At 41.8% G+C, this 15,181-nt stretch overlaps 1 long non-coding RNA gene across 1 annotated transcript in view; it reads left to right on the top strand.

Annotated features, from left to right (window-relative positions):
- Positions 1–15,181, top strand: part of LOC142243304 (uncharacterized) — a 104,391-nt gene that overhangs the window by 27,197 nt on the left and 62,013 nt on the right. The window contains exons 2-4 of the long non-coding RNA XR_012724349.1: positions 4,489–4,597; positions 5,995–6,059; positions 8,449–8,510. This is a non-coding gene — a long non-coding RNA (uncharacterized LOC142243304). The remainder of the gene's footprint in view (positions 1–4,488; positions 4,598–5,994; positions 6,060–8,448; positions 8,511–15,181) is intronic.

The following is a 15,181-nucleotide window of genomic DNA, read 5'->3' as shown; positions in this document are numbered from 1 at the left end:
TATATATATATATATATATACAGTGCTGTGCAAATTAATTTGGACAAAGCAAAAAAACGCATATTTTTGAATATTTAATAATAAAATGTTATAATGCACTGTTGCATACCAATTTTAGTAAGAGCTATGTCCTCCTTTAGCAGATATGAAATTTCCAATGCGTTTTGGCATTGATTCTACTAAGTTGTTGCATAAATTCTTCAATTCTCCATCATGGAATATAAAAAAAGCAACAAAAAAGAGGAATAAATATCATTACTTATAGCAAAGATGGGTGCAGTTGTACAATGCCCAGGCCAAAAACTACTACTCTATCAGGATACAGTCAAGTCCCTACTAAGTGGAGGCATCACAAGTGCAGGAGGAGCAAATCACACACACACTTCCAAAAACATGGAGGAGGCGATTGCTGGATGGTAAAACTGCACACGGATGCCTTGCATAGAGAGCTGTTCACACATGGAGATGCACAGTCACAAGCCCGCAGCCTATTAGGTGATGCCCATACTATTAGATCAGACGGGCTTCCAAGCTGTACCCCATCTGTACACCATACAGGAACAGGAACTCTAATAAGCAAGGCCTAACAGAAAGAGGCCTGGCTGTATCCTCCATGTTATGGAACTGTGTGTGTGATTTGCTCCTCCTGCACCTGTGATGCCTCCACTTAGTGGGGGCTTAGCTGTATCCTTCTAGAGTAGTAGTTTTTGGCCTGGGCATTGTACATCTTCATCATGGAACCACACTTGTATGGCACTGTTTATCATGCGTTCTTTGGTTGTACAGTCCATTTTCCCAAGACGTCTCTTCTCAATGCTCCACAAATTTTCTATAGGATTTAAGTCTGGTGAATTGCCAGGCCAGTCCAGCACTTTTACGGAATGTCCCTTCAAATTTACGCATGAATATCACAATAAAACGTTTTAAAACATCTATGTATTTGGATGAATTCATCATACCATCCACAGGAAATAAGCTCCCTGTACCATCAGCTGTAAAAAAAAAGCCCCAAAACATCTGTTTCTGAGGGTGTTTTAAAGTTTGTTGAATATGATCAGCTCGCAATGGTTCATTTTTGCTTCTTCTAACAACACTTGCTCTGTACCCTTAAGGCCCCGTTACACGCAACGACATCACTAACGAGATGTCGTTGGGGTCACGGAATTCGTGATGCACATCCGGTCTCATTAGTGACATCATTGTGTGTGACACGTACAAGCGACCGCTAGTGATGTACAATACTCACCAAATTGTTGATTGTTGACACGTCGTCCATTTCCCAAATGTCGTTGCTCATGCAGGATGCAGGTTGTTCATCGTTCCTGAGGCAGCATACATCGCTACATGTGACACCCCAGGAACGACGAACATCACCGTACGTGTGTCCTGCCGGCAACGATGTGGACATGACTTTCTGCGGCTGCTCTCCGCCCCTCCGCTTCTATTGGGTGCCTGCCAAGTGACGTCGTTGTGACGCCGCATGAACTGCCCCCTTAGAAAAGAGGCTGTTTGCCGGCCAGTGAACAGCCTCTTTTCTAAGGGGGCAGTTCGTGCGGCGTCACAGTGACGTCACTAGGAAGGCAAGTATGTGTGATGGCTCCCAGCGATATTGTGTGCCACGAGCAGCGATTTGCCCATGACTCATAAACAACAGGGGTGGGTGGTTTCACGAGCGACATCGCTAGCGATGTCGCTGCGTGTGAAGCCCCCTTTAAACAAAAAAATTTGTTTCATCACTGAAAATTACCTTTTTCCACTGCCTAGTTGTCCAAGATTTATATTTTTTTGCCCATGCAAGTCATTTTGCCTTCATTGGAGATGTTAGAAGTTGTTTCTTTACTGGCTTTGTTGCCCTTCGACCAACTTCCAGAAGCCTGCGCCGTACAGTCGAATCGCTAATATCAATACCTGCAGCAAACAAGTCTCTTTGGAGGTCTTTACTTGTTTTTCTTGCATTAATTTTACTATTTCTGATAAGTGTTTTATCAGTTCTTGGTGTCGTTTTCCTTTTTCTTCCACATTTCCCTTTTCATATTGGAGAAAACGATCCAGTTTCATTGAGTGAGCGAATTATTCTTGAAACTGTAGATTTTAGAATACTAACGGCGGAAGCGATTTCTCTTACAGTCAAACTTGTATGTTCATTAAGAGTAATAATTCTAGACCTCTTCCGTGGAGTAACATCCATTTTTACAGGCACGAATCACACTGAGAGAAAAACTACACTAAACCACTCGTCACAGAAACAAGCTCTCAACTGAACCTGAGGGGCAGCTAGCTGTTATTTTCTGACTAAAACCAGTCAAACCACATTTGGTTACTCAAGGATGTAAAACACACACCTGTTCAAAGCAGTCAAAACAGGTTTTAATCACTGACTGGTAACCAACTTACGATGTTACTTAAAAAATGCTTTGTCCCAACTAATTTGCACTTGAACAGCACTATATATATATATATATATATATATATATATATATATATATATATATATATATATATGTACACACACAGTGGTACCTTGGATTAAGAAAAACTTGGTTTGAGAGCATTTTGCAAGACAAGCAAAGCTTTTTAAAAATGTGTAACTTGGTTTAAGTGCAATGATTTGCAATAAGAGCAAATACTTACCGTGCACACTTCCGTCCTTTCACCACACTCAGACACGCTCGGACATGCTAGCATGTCTATAAATTTGCATTTGTGGATACAGTAGTGTTCTTTCTTTCTGCAAACCAGTAAGCTCATTGCTTGTACTGTAATCTAATTGCCTGTGCAGTCTTACTACCCCACATTTGGCTTAGCTCTTCCCTCATTTTGTGAAAAATAGATTTGGGGGGCGGTATTTTTGTGTATTGTACTAGAATAAAGGTTTCCATATTTATTCATCATTTTTTCTATCTATAGTGTACCTCCTGCACACCAACAATTCTATTGTAGGCCAATTAATTAGTTTTATATGGTTTTTTTTTACTATACTGTGTAGTATTTTGTATTAGTGTACTGTAATAATTTTATATGAATACAACACATTATTTTGTATTACTGTAATAAGTTTTCTATAAATACAGTAAATATTTTTGGGTTGTGAATGAATTGTCTGCGTTTCAATTATTTCCTATGGGAAAATCTGCTTTGATATAAGAGTTACTTGGTTTAAGATCATACTTTCCTTTTTGTAAGGGGTAAACCATGCCATTAGAACAGTGTTTTACAAAAGATCCAAAGTTTATCACCATAAACCCTTTATTCTGCCCAAAACGTGATGATCATAATTAGAGAACAGCAATGACTATAGCAAAGAGAAAGATCAGTAAATTTTCTGAAGATAACAACAGTCATCAATCAGCTTTCTCTTAGCAGAGTATGAAAATTGGGGGGGACAGCACACGTTTTTTAAATCATTTATTTAAATAATTTAACAAAAGCTGCATGGGATCCCTATTATTTTGATATACAGCCAAGATAACACTCACAGCTGAGGCTGTAGCCTGTAGCTGTCTGCTTTGTCTGAGTTGGACATCAATATACGGTAGACCCTACGTCATTTTTTTATTTTATTTTTACACTCCACTAGGGGACCCAGACAGCCTCTGTGAGGGCAACCAATCAGAGATACTGGCATGCTGGTAGCCTGACTGCAGCCAATCACAGACATCACAGATGGTGGGCGGGGGAAGCAGTGAATATGAATGAGATATAATAAGTGGACCCGGAAGCAGTGTAACAGCTGCGTGGGAGACTCAGTAAGTATAATTCTCCTGCTTTAATCTCTATTTTCCTTTTATTTAACTTTTTTTATTTTTTATCCGGTTGGTCAAACCCAAACAGTAAGATGGGATTCCTTGAGAAGTCTGTGTTCAGTGTCCGTGCAAAGACACTAAGTGTCCTGTACGGACCTCGAACCGTTTTCGTTCATTCATCAATAATCCAGATATGTTTGGAAAACACCTCATCTCAATCATCATTAACCATGCTAGATACATAGTCGATTACCCTACTATCTACCGCATGATGGTTAATATGGAGGAGTTCATTCCTCCTCCGACGTCCTTTACCGGGTATTGGTGCCAACAATGGGGTAAGTGTCAAGTAGCAAGGTATTGCTGCAGCTGTGCACATATTCACCCTCTTTTGCCTCCACTGAGGCATAGACCCTTCCATCAGCATCACCATGGATCGGCCCACTGATTTCATAGACCCGCCCATCAGTATCACCACGGATCTGGCCATTGGCTAACCCATGAACTGTCCCAGTAAATGGGCATATCCGAACATGTCTACGCCCCTAGACTATATAAGATGCACTAATAAAGCTCTCTCCTTTTCTTGGGTCATTTTGCTCTAATCAAGAAGAGAGTTCACATCTGGCCCTTTGTCCGGTGTAAATTTTGTTATGCATGCAGTTAGTCATCATTAATTAGAATCAGGCAGCAGGCAACACTTAAACTCTGGTTAAGAGTTCACCCTAACATTTTGGTGCCCTAGAATGTTGGGCCAATAGATGAAGATGCCCGAAATCCCAATGAACCGGTGACTAGAATGGCATGACATGCTGGACACCGCACGAATTTGATCACCTCCTAACAAGAAAATGGTAAGTTTGCTGATTTTTCATAATCGGTAGTCTTCCCGTGGTCTCGGGATGTGCTGTGCTGATTGCCTGACCGTGTCCGGTTTTTTGGGGTATCTGTAGATGGCAGACGGGCCTCACTGCTGTTGCCTATTATGATTGCAGAAGAACCGTCACATGTTTAGTTGCTTATTGTGTGTTGTCTAGAGAGGAGATTGACTGATAGTTAGGAGAGCAAGTGGGTTTGTGAGCGGTGTCTGGTGACGTAAAGGATATTGTCTATTACAGGGTTGATGCTGATCGCCTGTGAAACGGTTTGTGGTTCTGTGAGGAAATACATGGGATTGCTGGTATGTGGTAATCTTGGGGCTCAGCGCAATGTAGCCTGGAACGGCTGGTATTGATACCATTGTGGCATAGCGTTTAAGTTGCGTGGTGTGGCTAGCACGTGGAAATCTGAGGGCCTAATGCTGGACATGAAGTGGCTGGTACAGATACCATTATGGCTTAGTGCAAGCTTGGGTGATTGATAATTGGTACGAGATGTCTTGGGGTCTAGAAAGAGTGCTGAATGTGAATCGGCTGGTATGATCATCTTGTAGATAGGGGTGACACCATTGGTGTTTTTATGAATTACGGACCACGTAGGAACTGGGCAGGGACACCATGACGAGATGCCTACTGCAGACTTAACAAAACTTTATTTCTTAGTGTTCAAGTTGTGAGTCATCTCCCTCATCTTGTTTGTTTGGTATTGTTTATCTTGGGAGGAGATGGAGAAATTGATGAAGTTGTATCTACTTGTGGCTGGAAAAATATGGATGAGAGTGAACTTTGCTGTGGATGTGGGGACTCTAGGCCACAATACTGTGTTGATAAACCATGTGCTATTCCTGGTGGCAACCATTTTAGGTCATATCAGCATGTGGTAGCCATTTTAGGTCATATCAGCATGTGTTGTGTCCAAGATCTTAAGATGGTGGCTGAAAGCATGTTATGTTTTTTTTTTTTAAAATGGCCGACAGAACATGTGCCAGTATTCACACCCAAGATGGAGAAGATAATACAATATTTATGGTGTTCCCTGTAAGGTACAATCTAGACACAATGTGACTTTTATGGCTAAATGTGGAACTTTGGTGCCACACACTTTTTGAGTCCAGTTATGTTTTGGATAATGGATTAAAAAAGGGGGGAAAGATGATATATAGTCACACCTATAAAGTCACACTTATTTTTAAGCTTTTAATTTGTTTATTGATTGAGTTCTTTTTTGAAGTTGTCTTTATATTTTTATCTGTAAGGAGGATACAGCAGATATACATATATCTCATGATTGCTCTGATGTAACAAAAATTTTCAGGTCTTGAACATGTCTCAGATGAGCCCATTGCTAATACAGATTTTGAGTTTTTCCGTAGATGGATCCAGATACCAAGATGTTGGTTGATTCTACACTGGATATTCTGAGGTTACGCAAAATGAGGTAATAACAATCGAACTACTCGCTCCTCTCCCATCAGATTAGGAGAAAGAGATGAAGATTTGCAATCACTGGGGTTCGTAGAGCGGAAAGGGACAAGATAGTCAAATGTGGAAATAAGCAGCAGATCTTTTCTAGTGTGACATGATAAACCTACCTACAAAAGACCGTAGAGTGCATATGAGCCCGGCACACGGGAGATGGAGCCAGAGGAGATGCTCGCATATGTGCAGATCACAAAGAAGCAGTGAATGGGCCTAGAGTTGAGAGTCCTTTACCAATGCAGACCACTACCATATCTCGGTGGCACCTGTCACTTCCGTGACATTTGTCACTCCTTGTGTTCTTAAATCCCTACAGGAACAAACGATTCAGCAAGGAAGTATGAGACACAGGGAGCTAGCTGACTGAGGAAGGTCTGTGGACAAAGGGTGGTAAGCTTTCTCTGCCATGAGCTATCTACTCAATTATGGCCTAGGTAACCCATGAACACATGTGACAAAGACCGTTATAAATGTTGGGGTGGACAAGATATGGGCGGCACCAGTGCTCAGTACCCAGGTGGCCAGACACACCCAGTTTTTTAAGACCTGTGCTTAATATACAGTTAGGTCCAGAAATATTTGGACAGTGACACAATTTTCGCGAGTTGGGCTCTGCATGCCACCACATTGGATTTGAGATGAAATCTCGACAACAGCATTCAAGTGCAGATTGTAACATTTAATTTGAAGGTTTGAACAAAAATATCTGATAGAAATTGTAGGAATTGTACACATTTCTTTACAAACACTCCACATTTTAGGAGGTCAAAAGTAATTGGACAAATAAACCAAACCCAAACAAACTATTTTTATTTTCAATATTTTGTTGCGAATCCTTTGGAGGCAATCACTGCCTTAAGTCTGGAACCCATGGACATCACCAAACGCTGGGTTTCCTCCTTCTTAATGCTTTGCCAGGCCTTTACAGCCGCAGCCTTCAGGTCTTGCTTGTTTGTGGGTCTTTCCGTCTTAAGTCTGGATTTGAACAAGTGAAATGCATGCTCAATTGGGTTAAGATCTGGTGATTGACTTGGCCATTGCAGAATGTTCCACTTTTTTGCACTCATGAACTCCTGGGTAGCTTTGGCTGTATGCTTGGGGTCATTGTCCATCTGTACTATGAAGCGCCGTCCGATCAACTTTGCGGCATTTGGCTGAATCTGGGCTGAAAGTATATCCCGGTACACTTCAGAATTCATACGGCTACTCTTGTCTGCTGTTATGTCATCAATAAACACAAGTGACCCAGTGCCATTGAAAGCCATGCATGCCCATGCCATCACGTTGCCTCCACCATGTTTTACAGAGGATGTGGTGTGCCTTGGATCATGTGCCGTTCCCTTTCTTCTCCAAACTTTTTTCTTCCCATCATTCTGGTACAGGTTGATCTTTGTCTCATCTGTCCATAGAATACTTTTCCAGAACTGAGCTGGCTTCATGAGGTGTTTTTCAGCAAATTTAACTCTGGCCTGTCTATTTTTGGAATTGATGAATGGTTTGCATCTAGATGTGAACCCTTTGTATTTACTTTCATGGAGTCTTCTCTTTACTGTTGACTTAGAGACAGATACACCTACTTCACTGAGAGTGTTCTGGACTTCAGTTGATGTTGTGAACGGGTTCCTCTTCACCAAAGAAAGTATGCAGCGATCATCCACCACTGTTGTCATCCGTGGACACCCAGGCCTTTTTGAGTTCCCAAGCTCACCAGTCAATTCCTTTTTTCTCAGAATGTACCCGACTGTTGATTTTGCTACTCCAAGCATGTCTGCTATCTCTCTGATGGATTTTTTTCTTTTTTTTCAGCCTCAGGATGTTCTGCTTCACCTCAATTGAGAGTTCCTTAGACCGCATGTTGTCTGGTCACAGCAACAGCTTCCAAATGCAAAACCACACACCTGTAATCAACCCCAGACCTTTTAACTACTTCTTTGCTTACAGGTTAACGAGGGAGACGCCTTCAGAGTTAATTGCAGCCCTTAGAGTCCCTTGTCCAATTACTTTTGGTCCCTTGAAAAAGAGGAGGCTATGCATTACAGAGCTATGATTCCTAAACCCTTTCTCCGATTTGGATGTGAAAACTCTCATATTGCAGCTGGGAGTGTGCACTTTCAGCCCATATTATATATATAATTGTATTTCTGAACATGTTTTTGTAAACAGCTAAAATAACAAAACTTGTGTCACTGTCCAAATATTTCTGGACCTAACTGTAAGGTAGAAAAACTGTAAAGACCTCACAGAAACATATTCCTCATCCGCTCTACTGCTCCAGAGATTGCACATTAGTCATATAAGCGTACACATGGTTTTATGAGTTTGTGCATATTGTGGGAATTTCTTTTCAGGCCTGCTCTGAAACATATCCAGTATGGAAAACGTTACTGCTGAAAAACTCATGATGCTGGTGGTATGTAAAAATAGAGTTTCTAAAAGTGGTAAAAGTATATATTCTATAGCAGAGGTCATTATAGAGATCTTACAATATCTGGGGATTAACGGCTTTCCACACTCCTCACTGTCCACAGAGCCGTGGGAATGTGGAAAGGCTGAATGAACATGTAACAATCCACAAGATAATGGTGGATGCTGGCAAATCATGTAATAAATGTTTGTTTTTCTTAATAATTAGATCTTTATATAAGATACTTTTTGGTTTAGCACCTAAAACATGATTATATTTCTCACAGATACTTCAGATACAGTGGGATATCATGACCATTGATGTACGAGCCTTACACAACTGCCTATACAGTATGATAGACATGTGCATTCTCCAATTCCAGATCCTAAATCAGTGTCAGGAGCAGGATCACATGGTCTCAAGCCAGGAGACTAGGTGATCCCAAAAAGACAAGTGAGAAAGAGCAATGAGTCAAAATTAGATGGGCCGATCCAGCTTTTCCTAACTACAGAAACATACATGAAGCTTGAGGGAAAACCCATCTGGAGACAACAGCAGCTGTAAAGAGTCATCATACCAGCAGAATGAGGGTCACTCATAACTAGAGTTGAGCGCGGTTCGTGGTTCGTGGTTCTCCAGTTCTAGGCTCGAGTGATTTTGGGGCCTGTTCTAGATCGAACTAGAACTCGAGCTTTTTGCAAAAGCTCGATAGTTCTAGAAACGTTCGAGAACGGTTCTAGCAGCAAAAAAACAGCTAAATCATAGCTTGGTTTCTGCTGTAATAGTGTAAGTCACTCTGTGAATCACACTATTATGACATTTCAGTGTATAGTGTGCGTGAACAGCGCCTTCAGATCACTGCTGTTTCTATAATGGCGATCGCCATTTTTTTTTTTTTTTTCTTGTCTTCCTTCCCTAAGCGCGCGCGTCTTGTGGGGCGGGCCGGCATGTCAGCCAATCCCAGACACACACACAGCTAAGTGGACTTTGAGCCAGAGAAGCAACGGCATGTGTGATAGGATGTCCATGTCACATGTCCCTGCATTATAAAACCGGACATTTTCTTCCAGGACGCCATTATCTGCCTTCTGCGTCTTTGGTGTCAGACATCACTGTCGCAGCTCCGTCCTCTGAGTCCTGAGTCCTATCACCGATACAGCTGTATGCGCTGCATACACAGCGTTAGACAGCTTAGGGAGAGCACTTTATAGCAGTCCTTTTAAGGGCTCAAACCGGCAGGGTCAGAGCCATAGGTGACAGGTCCTGCAAACAGCAACAGCGTCTGTGTAGCCAAGGTCAGGGATTTCCTCCCTGCATTTCACCATTAGGAGGGAATAGAAAGGCAGGCTTCCATTCCTCTACCCAGAGCACCACAATCCTGCCACTGTACCCTCTTGTCCTCTGCATACTCCAACTCATTATAACTAAGCCATTATACTAGCAAACACTCAGTGTACCTAGTGGCATCCTAAACGTGGCTATTGGACTTTGCTATAGTCCCACTAGTGCAAAGACATTTGCAGAGCACGTCTGCCTGCATTGCACACTCCAACTTTTTTAAACTAAGCAATTTTACTAGCAAACACTCAGTGTACCTAGTGGCATCCTAAACGTGGCTATTGGACTTTGCTATAGTCCCACTAGTGCAAAGACATTTGCAGAGCACGTCTGCCTGCATTGCACACTCCAACTCTTTTTAACTAAGCCATTATACTAGCAAACAGTCAGTGTACCTAGTGGCATCCTAAACGTGGCTATTGGACTTTGCTATAGTCCCACTAGTGCAAAGACATTTGCAGAGCACGTCTGCCTGCATTGCACACTCCAACTTTTTTAAACTAAGCAATTTTACTAGCAAACACTCAGTGTACCTAGTGGCATCCTAAACGTGGCTATTGGACTTTGCTATAGTCCCACTAGTGCAAAGACATTTGCAGAGCACGTCTGCCTGCATTGCACACTCCAACTTTTTTAAACTAAGCCATTATACTAGCAAACACTCAGTGTACCTAGTGGCATCCTAAACGTGGCTATTGGACTTTGCTATAGTCCCACTAGTGCAAAGACATTTGCAGAGCACGTCTGCCTGCATTGCAGACTCCAACTCTTTTTAACTAAGCCATTATACTAGCAAACAGTCAGTGTACCTAGTGGCATCCTAAACGTGGCTATTGGACTTTGCTATAGTCCCACTAGTGCAAAGACATTTGCAGAGCACGTCTGCCTGCATTGCACACTCCAACTTTTTTAAACTAAGCAATTTTACTAGCAAACACTCAGTGTACCTAGTGGCATCCTAAACGTGGCTATTGGACTTTGCTATAGTCCCACTAGTGCAAAGACATTTGCAGAGCACGTCTGCCTGCATTGCACACTCCAACTTTTTTAAACTAAGCCATTATACTAGCAAACACTCAGTGTACCTAGTGGCATCCTAAACGTGGCTATTGTACTTTTGTCTATTCACACTATTGTAAACATATTTGCAGCACGTCTGCCTGCATTGCACACTCAAACTTTTTTAAACTCAGCCATTATACTAGCAAACACTCAGTGTACCTATTGGCATCCTAAACGTGGCTATTGTACTTTTGTCTATTCACACTATTGTAAACATATTTGCAGCACGTCTGCCTGCATTGCACATTCAAACTTTTTTAAACTCAGCCATTATACTAGCAAACACTCAGTGTACCTAGTGGCATCCTAAACGTGGCTATTGTACTTTTGTCTATTCACACTATTGTAAACATATTTGCAGCACGTCTGCCTGCATTGCACACTCAAACTTTTTTAAACTCAGCCATTATACTAGCAAACACTCAGTGTACCTAGTGGCATCCTAAACGTAGCTATTGTACTTTTGTCTATTCACACTATTGTAAACATATTTGCAGCACGTCTGCCTGCATTGCACACTCAAACTTTTTTAAACTCAGCCATTATACTAGCAAACACTCAGTGTACCTATTGGCATCCTAAACGTGGCTATTGTACTTTTGTCTATTCACACTATTGTAAACATATTTGCAGCACGTCTGCCTGCATTGCACACTCAAACTTTTTTAAACTCAGCCATTATACTAGCAAACACTCAGTGTACCTAGTGGCATCCTAAACGTGGCTATTGTACTTTTGTCTATTCACACTATTGTAACGATATTTGCAGCACGTCTGCCTGCATTGCACACTCAAACTTTTTTAAACTCAGCCATTATACTAGCAAACACTCAGTGTACCTATTGGCATCCTAAACGTGGCTATTGTACTTTTGTCTATTCACACTATTGTAACGATATTTGCAGCACGTCTGCCTGCATTGCACACTCAAACTTTTTTAAACTCAGCCATTATACTAGCAAACACTCAGTGTACCTAGTTGCATCCTAAACGTGGCTATTGTACTTTTGTCTATTCACACTATTGTAACGATATTTGCAGCACGTCTGCCTGCATTGCACACTCAAACTTTTTTAAACTCAGCCATTATACTAGCAAACACTCAGTGTACCTAGTGGCATCCTAAACGTGGCTATTGTACTTTTGTCTATTCACACTATTGTAAACATATTTGCAGCACGTCTGCCTGCATTGCACACTCAAACTTTTTTAAACTCAGCCATTATACTAGCAAACACTCAGTGTACCTATTGGCATCCTAAACGTGGCTATTGTACTTTTGTCTATTCACACTATTGTAAACATATTTGCAGCACGTCTGCCTGCATTGCACACTCAAACTTTTTTAAACTCAGCCATTATACTAACAAACACTCAGTGTACCTAGTGGCATCCTAAACGTGGCTATTGTACTTTTGTCTATTCACACTATTGTAAAGCACGTCTGCCTGCATTGCACACTCAAACTTTTTTAAACTCAGTCATTATACTAGCAAACACTCAGTGTACCTAGTGGCATCCTAAACGTGGCTATTGTACTTTTGTCTATTCACACTATTGTAAACATATTTGCAGCACGTCTGCCTGCATTGCACACTCAAACCTTTTTAAACTCAGCCATTATACCAGCAAACACTCAGTGTACCTATTGGCATCCTAAACGTGGCTATTGTACTTTTGTCTATTTACACTATTGTAAACATATTTGCAGCACGTCTGCCTGCATTGCACACTCAAACTTTTTTAAACTCAGCCATTATACTAGCAAACACTCAGTGTACCTAGTGGCATCCTAAACGTGGCTATTGTACTTTTGTCTATTCACACTATTGTAACGATATTTGCAGCACGTCTGCCTGCATTGCACACTCAAACTTTTTTAAACTCAGCCATTATACTAGCAAACACTCAGTGTACCTATTGGCATCCTAAACGTGGCTATTGTACTTTTGTCTATTCACACTATTGTAGCGATATTTGCAGCACGTCTGCCTGCATTGCACACTCAAACTTTTTTAAACTCAGCCATTATACTAGCAAACACTCAGTGTACCTAGTGGCATCCTAAACGTGGCTATTGTACTTTTGTCTATTCACACTATTGTAACGATATTTGCAGCACGTCTGCCTGCATTGCACACTCAAACTTTTTTAAACTCAGCCATTATACTAGCAAACACTCAGTGTACCTATTGGCATCCTAAACGTGGCTATTGTACTTTTGTCTATTCACACTATTGTAAACATATTTGCAGCACGTCTGCCTGCATTGCACACTCAAACTTTTTTAAACTCAGCCATTATACTAAAAAACACTCAGTGTACCTAGTGGCATCCTAAACGTGGCTATTGTACTTTTGTCTATTCACACTATTGTAAACATATTTGCAGCACGTCTGCCTGCATTGCACACTCAAACTTTTTTAAACTCAGCCATTATACTAGCAAACACTCAGTGTACCTAGTGGCATCCTAAACGTGGCTATTGTACTTTTGTCTAGTCACACTATTGCAAAGATATTTGCAGCACGTCTGCCTGCATTGCACACTCAAACTCTTTTTAACTAAGCCATTATACTAGAAAACAGTCAGTGTACCTAGTGGCATCCTAAACGTGGCTATTGTACTTTTGTGTAGTCAAACTAGTGGAAAGATATTTGCAGCATGTCTGCCTGCATTGCACACTCCAACTCTTTTTAACTAAGCCATTATACTAGCAAACAGTCAGTGTACCTAGTGGCATCCTAAACGTGGCTATTGTACTTTTGTGTAGTCAAACTAGTGAAAAGATATTTTCAGCACGTCTGCCTGCATTGCACACTCAAACTTTTTTTAACTAAGCCATTATACTAGCAAACAGTCAGTGTACCTAGTGGCATCCTAAACGTGGCTATTGGACTTTTGTCTAGTCACACTATTGCAAAGATATTTGCAGCACCTCTGCCTGCATTGCACACTCAAACTCATTGTTACTAAGCCATTATACTAGCAAACACTCAGTGTACCTAGTGGCATACAAGAAGTGGCTGTTGTACTCCATTAGTGCCCCACTGGTGCAAATCTATGTGCAGCACCTCTGCATGACACCCTCCTGCTCTGTTTTTAATGAGCTATAATGATAGCAAAAAATACTGCCATTTAGTGGCATCATAGAACTGGCTGTTGTATTCCATTAGTGCCCCACTGGTGCCAAGCTATTTCTAGCACCTCTGCATGACACCCTCCTGCTCTGTTTTTAATAAGCTATAATGATAGCAAAAAATACTGCCATTTAGTGGCATCATAGAACTGGCTGTTGTATTCCATTAGTGCCCCACTGGTGCCAAGCTATTTCTAGCACCTCTGCATGACACCCTCCTGCTCTGTTTTTAATAAGCTATAATGATAGCAAAAAATACTGCCATTTAGTGGCATCATAGAACTGGCTGTTGTATTCCATTAGTGCCCCACTGGTGCCAAGCTATTTATAGCACCTCTACATGACACCCCCATGCACATTTTGCTACGCTAATGTTATAGCAAACTCAGGGAATTCATTGCTGCATTTGATAATTCGGAGGGATAGAAAGTCAGGCTTCCTTTAGCTTTTCCTTCTGTTCATAGACAGCATCTCCAAGAGCAATTTCCCCTCCACGTCTAAGTGTGGAGAGGCAGCTAGTGCGCATGCGTGTGCCGATTTTCCCCAGCTGCAGCCTAATTACAGTGTTTCGCCTAGTGAGTATGCTCAGCCTGACTGTGCCATTCCTGACGCTAAGTCTTCATTTCGGGATACAGCGCATGCTCCCACACTAAGTGTGAAAAGCCTCTTTGCACAGGTGCTTGCATTCCGTGCCGGGTCTAAGTCCTGTTTTGTGCCTAGACACCATGCTAAAGCTGATAGTCTTTTTTCAGAGACTGTATTTCATGCTACTGAGCATTCTCAGGCACTTACTGCATCAGAGACTAGGTCCGGTAATGAACTCTTTGGCCCTGCCCCTGATGTGGGGGTCCCATATAGACCACAGGGCATCAGGTGTCCTCCCAAATGGCTTGCAGAGGCCCACCCCTATGACTTGTCACCGCATTATTGATGGTCAGACGATGACTGGTGAGGTGTTTGGGTCATGGCAGCCATGAGGTCATCATTGAAGTTGCGGTTCCAAATAGGACGCTAGTTATGCCACTCATGACGTGTCACTCTACTTTTGTCTCCAGGAGGTGCATTGTGGTTCACCCTGGTTTGGGGCGGACCCAGGTTATAAAAGGGGCTGGAGCCAACAAGGAGGTGCGCAGTCTTC

The sequence above is a fragment of the Anomaloglossus baeobatrachus genome, chromosome 6 (assembly GCF_048569485.1).
Source record: "Anomaloglossus baeobatrachus isolate aAnoBae1 chromosome 6, aAnoBae1.hap1, whole genome shotgun sequence".
Lineage (NCBI taxonomy): Eukaryota > Metazoa > Chordata > Amphibia > Anura > Aromobatidae > Anomaloglossus > Anomaloglossus baeobatrachus.
Note: the sequence above shows the minus strand (reverse complement) of the source record. Positions and strands in the feature narration are given on the sequence as shown.